Raw genomic sequence first — 12590 nt, 5'->3', positions numbered from 1 at the left:
ATGCCTGGTTTACTTCTGACCAGAGTTCTGTGCATGTCCCAATCACGACAACACACATTTTCAGACAGCTTTTTGGCTTATAGACCACAGACGTGATCACCTCCGTTGTTGAGGAGGTCAAAGAAATCTTCTTTCCCTCTTTCCCATTGCCGAGTGTATTAGAAACTTCATTCTTTCTTCCACTCCTGTCAAAAGTAACTGATATGACCTTTATTTTACAAACTGAGAATCTGCGTCTTCATGGGATCGAGGAGTATAGCCTGGGCCATGCAACGAGCAGGCAGGATAATTAAATTGTGGAGACTCAGAAGAGGGACAAGATAAGAGGCTTGTCTTGGGGTGGAAGATAGGGGCAGGGAGGATAGTCCAGGATGGAGAGCAGCGTTCAGCAGGCCGCAGGGCAGGAGGGCAGAAAGCGGATGGTAGAGTTCATCGAAAACTAGAGATCAGCAGGGCAGATGTTCTAGAAACACGGGAGATGAGGGAGATGCTTGGGCTGGCTGGCAACGCAGCACACAGGACACCAGGGATGGGGGAGGCCAGGAGGTGAGGAAACAAGGGCCTGGGTGCACCGGAAGGAAACAGTTGGTAAACTGACAGTTTGATCAAAATTATAATTTGACCAAAAATAATAACTCCCAGGGGCACCTGGGTGGTACGGTCGGTTAAGTGCCCCACTCTTGGTTTCTGCTCAGATCATGATCTAAGGGTTGTGAGGCCGACCGACCCCTGTATAGGGCTCCACAATCAGCATGGAATCGGCTTGAGGGGTCTCTCTGTCTGCCCCTCCCCCGACTCGAGCGCAGGTGCACGCTCTCTCTTTCCCTCTCTAAAAAAAATTAAAATAATAACAGTTCCCAGGGACTGGATGTGTAGTGATACCTTTGGTCTACCACAGAGGATGACTTCTGCTGATGTCTATATATCTCTAAGCAGTTTTGTCCATTTTGTAGAAACTTTTTTTCCCCTGCCTTTTTCCTCAAGTCATTCTCTACAGCTATTTCTGCTCCGCAGAGTTTGTAACAGTGACAGTCTAGAAACAAAGTACGTAGTCAATAAAAAAGACTCAGTAAAATTCAAATATGTTGGGTGACAATTTATAAGGAAGGATTCCATTTTTGTTTTAAAAATAGTTAAATATAATACAGAGAAAGCATCTAAGGGTTATCTGCCAATCTGAGTTTCTCCAGATAGGTGGGATCACAGTAGCTCTTTATTTATATTTTTTGCTTGTTTGTATGTTCTCCCAGTAAAAGATTTTACAGGTTTGTAGAATTTTCTGAATTAAAAAACAAATTTTAGAAAAAGATTTTAATTTATCTGAGAGAGGGAGAGAGCAAGTGCCGGGGGAGGAGCAGAGGCAGAGGGACAAGCAGACTCCGTGCTGAGCGTGGAGCCCAACGCAGGGCTCGATCTCAGGACCCTGAGATCAAGATCTGATCTGAAACTAAGAGTTAGACACTTAACGCAACTGAGCCACCCAGGCACCGTTTAAAAAGTAATATCAAATTTATTTTCTACCAACTGATGTTCTGTTTGTTCAACTAGATTTTTCATAAGTTTTTAATTGTGTTTATTAGTTGAAAACTCACTCTTTTAATAAGAAATTTACTTTTTAAAAAAAATAACAATTTTTGTGCACATTTTATGACTTTCATGTGGGTATTTTTTAGATGCTGAGTTTCCATATGCATTCACCTAAAACAGTCAATAAAACTACGAATTGTCAGGGGGCCTGGGTGGCTCAGTCAGTTACTTTTTCCACTCTCGATTGTGACTCAGGTCATGATCTCAGGGTGGTGGGATCAAGCCCCACTTCGAGCTCTGTGCTCAGCATGGAGTCTGCTTGTCCCTCTCCTCCTCACTTTCCCCAACCCCTTCACTATCTCCAAAATAAATAAATAAAGTCTTCAAACAACAACAACAACAACAAGAATGAACTGTCTTTATCACTTTCCAACACTGAGGCTCCCATTCTTCAAGCAGCCCGATCAAGAGCTTAATCTGTGAGCCAGTGACTCGGTGGGGGTCTGTTGTCTCCTCCATCGTGTTGTTTGGTGCCATCCCCACAGCGCGTGGGCAGAAGCAAGCCTTGCTCCAGAACTTTGATCATGAGTACAGCTTTGAGTGATAACCTTAATGTGGTCCTCAGTGTGCGATCGGGTCATCAAAACCAGATCAATGGCTTACGTGGCAGGATCGGGAAATGAGTTTATCTACGATCAGAGGGTTTCGAGGGATTAGTAACCCTTTTAAGTTATGCTCTTCCTTTGTGGAGAAAAGCACTGCAGAGAGGAGTGATGATGGCCCAGCATGGAGGTAAGACACCCATAGAACCATAGAGAGCCAGTGCTCACCTATCCCGGGAATTTTAACGTAAATCGTCTCTTTTTGATCTTGAAATACCCCAGGAGACAGGTGTTGCTATGAACCTCTCCAAGAGGCCAAGTCATGTGCTGAAGTTACAGTTAGTAACTGGCTGGACTGTGGTGAGAGCCCAGGTCTGTAGGACTCTGTTGAAGGTTAGCACACTTTTTATTGGATTAAGCTGCCTCCTGACCGGAAGGCAATTTGACAAAGAGCAGGACAGATATGCCTCCTGTGCTCTACAGTTTATGTTACTCTACAGTTTCGTCTCCACATTCCATTGGAATGCTCCCGTTCTTCCCGCTCTGGCAGGGATAAGGGATGCCATTTATCCAGCACTTCCTATGTAGCTGGCTCTGAGCAGAGTGATTTGCATATATTATCTTAATTTATTCGTCATAAGAGCCCTGGAAGGTAGCTATCATCAGCCCCATTTATGGGGCTGAAGAAATGGTGGCCAAGAGAAATTATTTGCCCCAGGTTCTAAATATAGGAACCCAGAGCTCCCTGACTCCCAAACCTGTTCTCTTCAACTCTATGCCTTACACCACTCATCAAAGACACACAGAGACCAAGCTCACTACAACATACTGTGTCTCTATAGCAAAAAAGTTTTTTAAGTCTGAGGTCATGTTTTATTTCTAACACTGAAGGAGGACTTACAATTCTTGGATGCCTCCTTAGATTATATTGAGTTCCATCTTGGAATTTCTGAGCCCAGTTTCTTAGAAATTCATCCAAGATCAGTATTGTGGTTTAGAAACTAGGAACTTTATCTAACACTGAATATCAAAGCCAAGGCTGAACAAGCCCTCCAGTTTTAAAAGGGAAAGGCACAGTTGGTGCTACTCTTTTATCTTCTCAGATGTCTACCTAAAGCCTCGGATGGGTCAGAAATAGAACCGCAGATTCCATCTTTATGAAGAACGCATTTCTGACTCTGGACTCTGGGGAAGGGTTGCTAAATGCAGTCAAGGATAAACAGCTCCTGGCAGCCCACCACCCCAGATGCCAAAAGAACACAGCTCTCCAGAGTAAGCAGCTTACACCTACGAGCAACACCAATATTCCTTTTTCGAACCGGTTGAAATGAAACACAGGAGCAGCAGAGGAAGTGGGGTGCCGGAGGAGAAGCACTTTTGCAGGAAGCTGTCTGTAACTGAAGAAGGATGGAGGGAAGAAACCGCAACTGCGAGCACCTTACAGCTGCTGACGTAGAGAAATACAGGTTAAAAGAAAATAACGGACACCAACACACACTCCCCATGCCTAAGAAGTTCTGCTACTTCGGACCACGACCCCAGGATATTCCCTACCCAAGCCTCCTGCAAAGGTCTTGTTTAAAAAGGACTTGACTCACTGAAATTTTGACAAAAAATGGAAAATGTTTCCAACACAGATCCATACCAAGTCATACCAAGAAAAAAGGGAAGAAAATAAAATTATCCGAGAAAAATATTGCACCGTCACGAATAAGTCCTGGGACCAAACATATTGCCATGAATTTTTAAAATGTAATGAAGCTTTGGCCTCTGTAAATAGAAACTCAAAGCAGAGATACCAGGGAAGATAGGATGCGAGAACAATTGGTAAAACCTAGGCTGCTTGTGCTCAGGAAATTAGTGCAGGGGTTCCAGTGGAAATGGGACATCTGATAACACAGCCAGCTGAAAACACGGCAAGGCTGAGAAAAGTCAGCAAACCTAAACGGACTTGAGCAGAGCTGTAACTTTAGAGTGCTGTCCGGGTGAATGGCCTCACTGGCCATGAGGCGGCCAGTGTTTGAGAAGTTCAAGGAAGTAAGAGCTGTAAGGACAATGAGATGGTGTCTAAGTCCATTCGAGCTACTAGCACAAAATGCCACTGGCTGCGTGCCTTATAAAGAATAGGAATTCCTTTCTCACAGTTCTGGAGGTTGGTAAGTCCAAGATCAAGGTGCTGGAAGGATTGGGTTCTGATGAGAACCCACTTCCTGGTTCCTCGACAGCCATCTTCTCGCTGGGTTCTCACATGACAGAAGGGCAGGGGAGCTCTCTGGGGTCTTTATACAGACACTAACCCCATTCATGAGCACTCCCTCATGACCCAGTCACCTCCCAAAGGCTCCACCTCCTAATATCATCCCCTTTGGGGTGAGGATTCCAACATATGAATTTGGGGGTATGGCAGATAAACACCCAGACCATAACAAATGGCTATTCTTAGGTTCCACTGATTTTTTACAAAGAACAAATAAAAGCCTGTGGGCATTTAATAGGGAACTGAAAGCCAGAGAAATTCCCTAGTAACTTACAAAAGGGCTCTCCTGAGTCAATAAAAGGGAGGAGAACACTGAAAACTCCCAGCTAGCATCTCCCCTTGTTTTAAGACAACACAAACACCTTTTCTCCACAGCACAGAATCATTTCCCTATGTCCCCCCCTTACCCCCCAGCCATTACTCTCTACCTAGGGTTGAGAAGCAGCATAATCCTGCCAGGGCTTTTCCCCCTAGGGATGTCATATTCCAGGAACCCTCTCCGTGAGTCTTCAGGTCAGCCTTCACTCGCAGCCTTCACTTGCATGGCTGCCTGTCCGTCCACCCTGCTCCTTATTGTGACCATTGTGCCTCCTCATCCCAAACCCTTTCCCCTTGCCTTCTGGTGAGTAAGGGCTGGCACCTGGCTTCTATTACAGAGCCCCCCATTGCTATGAAAAAGCCCAGATGGGCAGCCAGCAAGGGTACTACTCAGTTTGTAAACATTGGAAGAAGTGAAGGATGATTGACCCGGTGGCTGAGGGAGGTCATCCTCATAAAAATTCATCATTCTTTGCCCAATTTCCAGACATGAGCCAGTTATCACACCCAGGACCCATCAACAGATGAGGAGGCTCATTCCCCAGGAAAAAGGCAACACCTCCGCAAGTACACATAATAATAATTCCCCAGTCCTTTACCCAAGGGACCTGTGGCCCTTTACTTAGGCAACTGCACTAGGGAAAGAGAAATACCAAAAAAAATTTGAGGATTCTTGTTGACATGGACACCTGGAGCCCTGAAGAGTGACCATGCCCCCTTGTGCAAGTTGGGGTATAAGAGAACAGATAATAAATGGAGTCCTGACCAAAGTCCACCTTCATGGACCCACCCAGCGACCCATTTTCCCAGCTGAATGTGCACTTGAAATTGATGTACTTGGGAACTGGCATAGTCCCCACCTTGGTTCCTTGGCCTATCTATACATGAGGGCTATTGTTGTGGGAAAGGTGGAAAAAAGTTTGTGAAGCTCTCTCCTCCCGGATTAAGGTAGAAAACAATACCACGGCCCAGGGAATGGGAAGGACAGCAAAGAAAAATGTCCTGCTTAAGGATCTAAAGCAGGAGTTGGTAAATATTTTAGGTTTTGCAGGCCATTCGGTCTCTATCTAGCACAACGCTTGTCTTTGCTATAACAGCAAAAAGCAGCTATGGAAAATATGTCAATGAAATAACATTTCTGAGTTCAAATGAAACTTTACTTATAGACACTGAAATGTGAGTTTCATATAATTTCCATGTGTCCTAAAATATTCTTTTGATTTTGTCTCAGCCATTTAAAAATGTAAAAACCATCTTTAGCTCGCTGGCTGTATGAAATGGGCAGTAGGTCAGATCTGGCCCACGGGCCAAAATTTGTGGACCCCTGATGTAAATGATGCAGGGTGGGTGTGCACATCGTATTTCTTTTAAATTCACTAGTCTGACCTTGGAAAACATCATGCAGATCCTGAGAAATGATAGGAGACTTCCGTTAAGTCAACCACATAGAAGCCCCAGTTGCAGCTGCCATAATAAATACGGTATTTTTGCCAGAGCAGATTAAGGTGGCCTCAGGGGCTTAGCAAGTGGCCAGTGAGTTGTTTCCAATTCAGTCAGGACTAGTTATGAGAGACAACGATCCACATTTACTGTTTTGCCCCAGGGACGTGTTAACTCTCCTGCTACCTGTTATAATTCATGAAGAGATCTGAGTGGCTGAGACATTCTGCAGAACCTCCCATGCTTATGACGATGATGGTGATGGTGATGGTGATGGTGATTGTCCGTTAGCCAACATATTTTGCTGATCAGGCCAGATAAGCAAGAAATGGCAGGTCTGCGGGAAGACCTCGTAAGACACGTGAGCCACAGAGAGCGGGAGATAAACCCTAAAAATATTCTGGAGCATTCTATAGATTCGGACAAATGAATAAAGACATGTAGCTACCACTATAGTACCATACAGAGTAGTTTCACTGTCCTAGGGGTCTTCTGTGCTCTGCCCATTTCATCCTGTTCCCTACCCCAACCCCGGGAAACCACTGATGTTTCTACTGTCTCCATAGTTTTGCCTTTTCCAGAATGTCATATAGCTGGAATCATACAGTATGAGCCTTCTCAGATTGGCCTCTTTCATTTAGAAATATGCCTTTGAAGGTTCTTCCGCATCTTTTCATGGCTTGTTAGCTCATTTCTTTTTAGTACTGAATAATATTCCATTATCTGGATGGACCACCTACTGGTGGACATTTTGGTTGCTTCTAAGTTTTGGCGATTATAAATCAAGCTGCTACAAAATATTTTTTGTGCGGGTTTTTGTGTGCACATAAACACTTTTGTGTCAATACCAACAAGTGTGATTGCTGGTTTGCATGTAAAGTAAATATACTTTTTAAAATGTGAGTCTTGGCGGGTTATGTCTTTCAAGGAAGTGGGCATAAAATTTGTGGACATTGAGTTGTTCTTAGCATTCCTTTATTACCCTCATACTGTTCATGTTGGTAGTGACGTCCCCTTCCATTTCTGATATTGGATTTTTGTCTGCTCTCTTTTTTTTCTTAGCCTGGCTAGAAGCTTATTGCTTTTATTGATCTTTTCAAAGAACGAGCTTTTGTGTTCACTGATTTCCTGGCTCATACTTCATTGGCATCTGCTCTAATTCTTACCATTTTTCCCCCTTCTGCTTATGTTAGCTTTAAGTTGCTCTCCTTTATTGACATCCCTAAGGCAGAAACTTACATGGCTGATTTTAGATCTTTCTTCTTTTCTAATATATTCAGTATTGTAAACTTCTCTCAAAACACTGTGTTCTTTGCATCCCACAAATTTTGATAGGTTGTGTTTCCATTTTTACTTGGTTCAGAATATTTTTGAAATTTCTCCTTTCAACTCTGTGCTATTTAGAAGTGTGTGGCTTAATCTCCACATATTTTGGGGGGATTTCCAGTTATCTTTCTGTTACGGATTTCTAGCTTGATTCCATTATGGTATAAGATCAGCATTGTATGATTTCTATTCTTTTTAATTTGTAAAGATGTGTTTTATGGCCTATAACAGGATCTATCTTGGTAAATACTTCATGTGAGCTTGAGAAAAATGTGTATTCTGCTCTCGTTGAATGAAGTGGTCTACACATCCAGTACACCCAACTGACCGAAGGTGTCATTAAGTTCAGCCAGGTCCTTGCTGGTTTTCTGCCTGCCACTTCCTCTCTGTCCACTTCTGAGAGGGGTGTTGAAGTCTGTGACTGTGAGAGCAGTTTCATCTATAAACCTCATAGTTCTATTAGTTTTTGGCTCACATAGTTCTATTATTTATTTATTTATTATTTATTTGACAGACAGAGATCACATGTAGGCAGAGAGGCAGGCAGAGAGAGAGGAGGAAGCAGGCTCCCCACTGAGCAGAGAGCCCGATGCAGGCCTCGATCCCAGGACCCTGGGATCATGAGCTGAGCCGAAGGCAGAGGCTTTAACCCACTGTGGCTCACATAGTTTTGATGCTACTATTGGGGCATGCACATTAAGAATTGTTACATCTTGGGGCGCCTGGGTGGCTCAGTGGGTTAAAGCCTCTGCCTTCAGCTCAGGTCATGATCCCAGGGTCCTGGGATCGAGCCCCGTATCAGGCTCTCTGCTCAGCGGGGAGCCTGCTTCCTCCTCTCTCTCTGCCTGCCTCTCTGCCTACTTGTGATCTCTGTCTGTCAAATAAATAAATAAAATATTAAAAAAAAAAGAATTGTTACATCTTGGAGAACTGACCTCATCATCATTCCTTCTTTGTCCTGATAACTTTCCTTGCTTTGGAGTTCACTCCGTCTGAAATTAAGACAGCTACTCCTGGTTTCTTTCAGTTAATGTCGGCATGGTGTACTCTTCTCCACCCATGTACTGCTCGTCTGTACGTGTCCTTGCATTTAAAGTGGGCTTCTTATAGACAATATAGAGTTGGAAGCCTTTTGATCTAATGTTTAAAACTTCAAAGACAGAAGTGGTGGAAACATTTAGGAAGTAAGAGAAGAGAGCTGAGTACTCTACTTTTCAGTGCTCCAGGTGGGCAGGCTGTGAGTCTTTGAATTGATTCTGACGTTATTAAAATGGTCCCTACTGCTATTGCTATTTTAAGACAATGTGCACACATTCCAACTATCCGGGATTTCATCATCATGAGTAGTAACTTACTTGCACTGTGTATATGATTCAGCTCTGGGCTGAATATAGAGAGGGGACTTGCAAGTGGGTATGAGGTACACAAAGGGGACAATGGGATGGAGGAAGCCCAGGTGCAGCTCATGGTTACAGATGCATCTATCATGACACACACGCAATCCACCGAAATACACCCCAGACAGACTTCCAGAAATGGGAACTAGCTGAACTTTCACTTACTTTTCTGTCGGAAGAAAAGCCACATACAGGTCCGTCAAAGGGAAGTTCTAAGGATAGCTTTAGTCTAATTTAGGGAACTGGTGAGTGCTGGGATCTTTGTACTCATTATTTGGTACTTTCCTTAACATGGGTAAAGACCTACCAGTGTGTCGGGACACCACCATTTCAGATCATGACCTAGATGCCCTTATGACCTCTTCTACTTCTGAGGACCTACTTCTCATTCCCTTTTAAGGGACAGATAATGAGAGAAGCATCTAAAAGAGAGACATTTGGAACCTAGGAGGAGAAAGGCAAGGCCAACCAGTGGCCAAGTTACCTGGAGATGGTTCCTACAGTATCATCTGTAACCATCCTCACCCACAAAGGAAGCACGCAGGTCGGGCAGATGAAGGACCCTCTCCTTGGATAAGCAAGTCTTGTTCTGTGGGCTCCCTTTAGGAAATCCTGGAGACAATCTTCCTCCTGTTAGCACATTCTTTCAACAGGCAACCAAAAATTTATCAGACTTAATTTTTTAAAATTACATTCAAGGGAGCTCTGCTCACTTCTTACACACATTATCCTCACTAGACATGTATTGCCAGATTCTCCCAAAGGTTTATGGCAATCATTGTCGGTTTGACCTCTATGTGGGCTTGAAGTCCCTTGTTAATTTTCATTTCCAAAGGTAATTTATTTCCAAGCTCTAGGGATTTGTGTACTAGCCATACACATACTATTTAGTATCTTATATAAACATGTCTTTTGCAATAAAGATTTCAGGAAATTATCTCTTATCATATCTTATATATTTAACTACAAACCCAATGACAGATTATTATTTTCAGTGGTTTATTTATGATCCTACTTGAATGCCGGATGCATATCAAGTTCTTTTTCTAGTCTAATAACTCCAATAATGATTTCCCCACAGTATACTTTCACATTTTATTTTATTTTGTTTTATTTTATATTTTAAAGATTTTATTTATTTATTTGACAGACAGAGATCACAAGTAGGCAGAGAGGCAGGCAGAGAGAGGAGGAAGCAGGCTCCCCGCTGAGCAGAGAGCCCGATGCGGGGCTTGATCCCAGGACCCTGGGATCATGACCTGAGCCGAAGGCAGAGGCTTTAACCCACTGAGCCACCCAGGCGCCCCATACTCTCACATTTTAAAACACGCATTTTTAAACCAGAGGATTGCTTCCTAACAGCAAGCATGAAAATCAAGATGCAAAGTATGGAGGACACACACGTGTGTGGTTGGAAAAGTGATAAAAAAAAAAAGAAAAAGAAAAAAAGAAACGGTGACGTTGGCCTTGGGGAAAATGAAAACCCTTTTCTTCTGTTTCCCCAACATCCTACCTTCTGCTACATTTCAAGGTAAGGTGACAACTCTGACTCAACAGTGCCAACTGTCTCTTCCCCATAATGTGAAAAGACCACAAGCATTAAAGAGGATGTCTTTATCAAAGTATCTGTAATTGTGACCTTCAGAGAAACAGAACAAGAAATATTAGTGAATTTTTTGTGTTTTTTTTTTTCATGGGTATCTTTCCTCCCTTCCTTTCATTTCTTTTATATCTAAGACTTCTTCCTGTAGTAAAAACATAGATTCTATTACAAAGAAAACTTGAAAAACAGAATTTAATTCAGTCTATCCACAGGTTTCTCTCTTCTGCGATGGTTGGTCTTTCCTGCTCTAAGAAGAGACATTTTGTTTGCTGGACCTGAATATCATCTTAGAGGAAAAAAAAGCAAATCTGAAACGTGTTTTTTAAAGCTGATTTGGGTCATCCTTCTGGGAAAGGCCATACAGTGACTCCTGCACACCTCTGGGCTTTCTTGCTTGAGAGAAGGGGATGAGATTGAACAGTCGTTACTGAGTCATACAACTGTAGGGCTGAAATTAACTGTAGGTTACATCACCATATTCAAGGCTTAACTCTTTTCTGTTGTACTCACAACGTTGGGACTTCACGGTGCTAATTAATTTATTCTCTCTTCCCTCTGAGTTCTGAACCTGTTGGGAAATAAAAGGAGTGTGACTTTGTGACTTAGGATAAGAAATAGTTATTTGGCCTTCATCCCTGTTCCTGGCATAGAGCTCCTAAAACCCTTGGACTCTTCTAAGTGATGAGAGTGATCTGTATATTTTGTTATGGTAATGAGGTGATTTTTGGAAAACCCCTATTGATGGAGACTGGTAACTGGGGAACCAACCATCCATTTAAGGGTTGGAACTTTCAGTCCCACCCCTCCCCGTGATCTCTGAAGACTGGAGAGGGGCTGCAGGTTGAATTCAATCACCAATGACCAATGATTTAGTAACTATGCTTATGTAATGAAACTTTCATTAAAACCCGGAAGGACCAGGTCAAGAGAGCTCCCAGGCTGTGAACAGGTGGAGATTCAGGGACAGTGGCACGCTCCGAGAGCATTCCCCGTACCTGTCTCTGTGCATCTCTTCCATCTGCCTGTTTCTAAATGTATATCCTTTTAGAACAAATCAGTGATCCATAGTAAAATATTTCTCTGCGTTCTGTGAGCCACTCTAGCAAATTAAACAAACCCAAGAAAGGGGTCTTTGGAACCTGTGATCGAAAGCCAGTAAGTGTAGGTAACAGCTAGACTTGCAGTTGCCAACCTGAGTTGGAGGTGGTTGCTAGAACTTCCAATCCGTAGCCGGTTGGTCAGAAGAACAGGGAGAAGCCTGGGCCTGCAGCCAGTGTCTAAGGGAGGGGGCATTCTTGTAGGACTGAGCACTTAGCCTGCAGGATCTGACACTCTCTCTGGATAGGCAGTATCAGAATTGAGTTGTAGGACACCCATCAGGTGTCTGAGAATTGCATGTTGATAGGGAGAACCACGTGTCCCCACCCCCTCTACGTTGGAATTAATGATCAGAACACATATAAGAAGGAATACAGGGATCAAAATATTAGCTTTACAGAGGCAAAGCTAGGTGGCAGTGGGGGGTAGACCCAGGCATAGGCCTTGTGATATACATGGGGAGGATTGGGTGTGTAAAACGGACACTTGCCCAGCCCTCTGAGGGAGAGGCCTGCCTTGTACCGTTGAAGGCAACCCTGGACATGTTACCTGTTGCACACAGAAATATAGAACATAAATGCCTACTAGACTCCTGACTTTTCGCCAATCGGGGAATTACGCCCCTCTCTTGGGGAGGATAGTGATGTGGGGAGGAAAGATAGCAATTTCTACCCAATACTTCTGATAGCCAGAAAGTCAGTCTCCAGAAACTGTCCATCCTGGACAGTAGTGACTTCTAGAAAAATTCCTATGTGCAACTAAAATCCATATCGTTGAAGCTTCTGCTCTACAGCTCCCATTCCATTCGGGGGCTTTTTAGAATAAGACTGATTCCTCTTCCACGTAACAGCCCTTAAAAAGCTTTGAGACATATGTTTAGACGGTATCATAGCTCATCTTCTCTCAGTTAAGCATCTGGAGGTGTTCAAATGAAAAACCTTTGGTCGGCTCACTCACCATCTAAGTCTGTATATTAGATAACTTTATGGTAGCAAGATTTAAAAAATCACATTCATTGACAA

Source organism: Enhydra lutris, unplaced genomic scaffold, assembly GCF_002288905.1.
Source record: "Enhydra lutris kenyoni isolate GAN:26980312 unplaced genomic scaffold, ASM228890v2 scaffoldscaffold61, whole genome shotgun sequence".
Taxonomy (NCBI): Eukaryota; Metazoa; Chordata; class Mammalia; order Carnivora; family Mustelidae; genus Enhydra; species Enhydra lutris.
The sequence above is the reverse complement of the archived record's forward strand: the minus strand, read 5'-3'. Positions refer to the sequence as shown.